The sequence below is a fragment of the Sturnira hondurensis genome, unplaced genomic scaffold (assembly GCF_014824575.4).
Source record: "Sturnira hondurensis isolate 20B ecotype Veracruz unplaced genomic scaffold, ASM1482457v3 Scaffold0016684, whole genome shotgun sequence".
In the NCBI taxonomy this organism is placed as follows: domain Eukaryota; kingdom Metazoa; phylum Chordata; class Mammalia; order Chiroptera; family Phyllostomidae; genus Sturnira; species Sturnira hondurensis.
The window spans coordinates 4,031,809-4,036,575 of NW_028089315.1; positions in this window are offsets into that span (position 1 = coordinate 4,031,809).

A 4,767-nucleotide genomic window follows, 5' to 3' on the forward strand; every position below is an offset into this window, starting at 1 on the left:
AGTTCCCTGCAGGGGATGCACAAGAAGCAACCATACATTGATGTTTGTTTCCTTCCTCTCTCCTTCACTTCCCCTCTAAAGATAAATAAATAAAATATTTAAAAAAAAAAAGAAAGCAATTCTTAAAGGGCATGGAGGCTGGCTGGTGGTACTGGAGCCTCATTATAACTCATCACCCAACACATCCAACCTGAGTGCTGTTTGACATTGTTTCTCATAATATGAAGGGGAATTTAGTGTCAGTGGTTTAGAAAAAGACGATGTTCTATATAAGTTCAATAAGTGATGATGATTTGTCTGCACTTAGGTCATTCAAGGGGAAGGGAATGGGCATGTTTTTTTTTTCAGAAAGTAAGACACATGGCAATTGAATAGAGCCTGGGAGCTATCTTTATAAATTAGAATACAATTTAAGAGTAAATATATTCACACCAATAATATTTTTGTAAGAAAAAATAGAGCCTTTCTCTTAACATTGACTGCCACGGTCTCCACAATCAAGCACATGCCATTAGCAGGTTCCGAGCCACGTCACCATGCATTCCTCTCCAGTTCCCCATCTGCCTGAAAACCTTTAAAGAACCCAAATACATTTCCATCTGCAGAAAAAAAAACCAGAATAACACCAATAATGAAAATAAAACAATACGTATCATGTATTGAGTTTTTTGTATATGACAGGCAAAATATACACAATTATACCCTTAATACACAGTGCCTCACTTAATCTTCACTTATGGAGTGGACACTTTTAATGTTGCCATTTTCCCTAGGAGAAAACTGAGGCTTGGAAGTGCTAGGAAACTTGACTGAGGTCTCCAGCGGTGAAATGCCAGAGCCATGAGTCAAACCTGGTCTTTTTTTTTTTTTTTTTAGATTTGATTTTATTTATTTTTAGAGAGGGGGAAAGGGAGGGAGAAAGAGTGGGAGGGAAGTATCAATGCATGCTTGTCTCTCACATGCCCCCAACTGAGGACCTGGCCTGTAATCCAGGCAAGTGCCCTGACTGGGAATCAAACCGGGGACCCTTTGGACCTCAGGCCAACACCCAGTCCACTGAGCCACATCAGCCACAGCAAACCTGGTCTTTTGATTGACACCCCCCCAAGTCTATTGCTTTCCACTATACCTCACTGCCCCCCACCACAAATTTCTAAGATGATAAAATAAAACCAGGAGTTCCTTCTGAGAATTTCCACACAGATCAGAATGGTCCCTTATTCAATTTTCATCACTGTGTTGGATTGACCTACATTGATTTAAAAATATAGCCAATAATTTCAGAATTATTCTTGCAAACCGGGATGTGAGAAATGGTTAGAAAATGTATAATTTAGACATTGGGTAAAGGATTGGATAATTTTAAAGATTTTCTTCAAATTTATACTGAATTTTTTATTTAATTTCCAAAAATAGACAATAACTGGTTGCATATAAGTAGGGATACAGAGAAAGAAACAGAAATAGTAATTCTGGTGATGATACACATATGGATATAACCTTATAACTAGACTTTTGAGGACCTTTAACATATCTCACGGTAGCAATATTTAAGGCTGCCTATGCATATAAAGTCAGGCAATTGGGGATTCAAGTTCTCACTTACTATGTGACCTTGGTCGCGAGATTTAACTTCTCTAACTCCTCCATCTATAAAGTAGGAAAATAATACCTTCCCTTCAATATCATTTTGAAGATTAGAAATCATATATGTGCAGTGCCTTATACAGTACCTAAGTCATTCTGTTATTTATTCATATATTTATGTGCCCAATGTTCATTGAGCCCTACTATATGAGGTGGGGGGTGGTGCAAAAAATCTGGAATTATCTTCTGGAGGGCAGGTCCCTGAGAGTACAGGCTTTCCTCACTTAGCTAAGTGTTCTAGGAACCCATCTGTATCAGTCAGTGTACCAACTGATGCTGCGCTCAAGTTCAGTGAATTTTTTTAAGACACTTTTGACGTGTTTGCCCATTTCATAATGGGTGACTTACAGGTGCACTTGCCCTCACCACGCTGAGTGTTCAGCAGTTTTTGACAAAAAAAAAAAAAAACCATCATGATCCCCACACCCCACCCTCTCTATTCTCCTAATCTCTCCCTGAGCAATTTTTTTTGTTTCCCCAGATTAGAAAAACCCTCAAAAGAAAATGTTTTGGCGATGTGGAAGAGGTTAAACAACAATGGTAGAAGCACTAAAAGGCACCAAAATTGATGAGTTCAAAAACTGTTTTAAGCAGTGGAAAAAAGTCTTGATAGGTGTATTGTATCAAATGGAGAGTACTTTGAAGGTGACTGACATTTAAACATGTAACAATAAATACACAATGTTTTATAAATAGATTCCAGATTTTTGGTTCCCCTCGCATTTCAGTCACACTTCTAAGTACTAAGGACACAGTAGTAAACAACAAAGTAAGTCACGTACCCTACTCCCACAAAGTACATAATTTTATGAGGAAAACTACATAAAACCAAAAATCACAGAAATATCTGTAAACTTACAACGGAAAGTGTGCTTGGACAGAGCAACTAACTAACAGAACTCCCAGTAGGCAAAGCTAAAACAAGGTGAGAAAAAATAGCCATATTGTATCACAACCCAATATAAAAATAAATATCCACCAATCCTTAGTGATTCAAATAGAAGATTAGATAACAAGTAAATAATTAATTAACTGGGGGAGAAGAGATGAATCTGCCCTGTAGAAGAATTCCACTTCTATTATGTGTGTGCTATGCAGAGTAACTTCCTTCCCACCAAAATGCTGTTGTGTCAAAGTAACACCATTCTGTGTGCACAGCATGGTAACAGGGAAATAAAGAGTAACTTTACAGTAGAGCAACCTTCTAACCACCACTTCAGCCAGAGGATCAGGGGCAACATCAACAGTCTTAAATCATATTGACAGTATGTACCCCTGATCTGATGTGATCGCCATGCACTTTGCCTCTGTTATCTTTGTGAAAATCCATAACCCCAACCTAATCATGAGGAAAACACCGGAGAAATCCCAATTAAGGGACATTCTCAAAACACCTGATCAGTACTCCTCAAGACTATTAAGGTGGTCGAAACAAGCAAAGTCTGAGAAACTATCACAACCAAGAGTAATCTAAGGAGACATCATGACTAAATATAATATGGTATCCTGGACAAGATCCTGTGACAGAGAGAGAATACGAGGTAAAAATTAAAGAAATCTGAATGAGGTACGTAAGTTAGAAATAATATACTGGTTGTTGTTCATTAATTGCGACTGATGTACCATGCTCATATGAGATATTAACCACAAGGGAAACACAGTGTTGGATGTGTGGGAACTCTATGTATTTGTCTCACAATTTTTCTGTAAATTTAAAACTGCTCTAAAGATAAGGTTTATTTTAAAGGAACATTTATAAAAATATATAATAAATGTGTTGTAAATATTGATATTTTTTGAAAAGCATTTTTAAAATGCTTCTAAAGAACAGCATATGGAACGAGTAGAACAGGCAATTGCTAGATTTGACTCTAACTTTGTATGTATGTAAATGGTTTTCTTGAGGAAGGACTAGAAGCACTAAGTTTAGACTCATTAAAGAGTAGCTAATGTTTCTGTTCTGATAAATTGTGCTTGTTTTTAGGAAAGAAAAAAAAAGGATCCCAATCCTCAGCCAGAAATCTATACTACTGGATTAAGTAATTTGAGTTAGGCTGGCCAAAGGCTCTTACTGCCTCCTTTGGACTTATTTTTATAAGAAAGAAATAAACTTCTATCTTGCTTAAATCACTGCTATTTTGGGTTTCATACTGTATGAATGCAAAACTAATTCAAATGTATACAATGTCCACAAAAGACCTAGAAATGTTAGCCCTTCGGTCCAAGGAAGACACTAACAGATGTTAAACACTGGCATGTTCAGCACAGTAGCAAGCCCTTTAAACAGAGAATCCATCTCACTCTTTATCACTTTTCTGAAGTTAAGAAACTCCCATTTTGCAGATGATGACACTAAAGTTCAGAAACTGTGTGGCAGACCTACCAGAGCTTAGATTTAAACTGAAAGCTCTCTGACTCCCTGCTTTTCCCATCTAACCTGGAATAATCACGTATTTTTGGACAATAGCCATGATGAGATGAAATCATTTAGAGGGTCTGTCCTAGCCACAGTTATATGAGAAGATATAAAGTTCACAGAATGGTGAAAACGTCAATCTACCTCCCTGCTAAACATTTTTTTTAAAAGAAAAACAACTCAGGCATAAAGTCAACAGTCAGATGTTTGAACTCAAAGGAACTCAGCAAAGTAGGTCTTGTGAATTAAATGCATCTTTAATTGATGTTTTGGTTGAATGTTCCTTTTGCAATAAACAAATCCACAATAACTGCCATTAACATGGAACTCGTTTTCTAACTGAGTGAACAGAATTGGGTGAGGTTGTAAAGTCTGGCTGTTGTTTTTTTTAAATTTTCAGCGCTGCTCTGTTGTGTGGAGGTAATGAGTTAAAAGTAATTTGTGTGGACGGGCCAGACTATTTCCAGCAACAAAATCCAGAAATATTTCAGTTGGCCAAAGCAAACACAGCCTGGGATGCATTTTATATCGAACTGCCTTCCCCTCCAATTCTCTCACCCCAGGATTCAGGGATAATGGTTCAAACCCTGAGTGCCAAGTACACATTTCAGTTCATGGTCTGACACAAACTGAATATACTATGGGCCCTTACACTCTCTCCTTTATATTTCTGTCAAAAGCAACATAAAGAAGCTCTTCTCTCC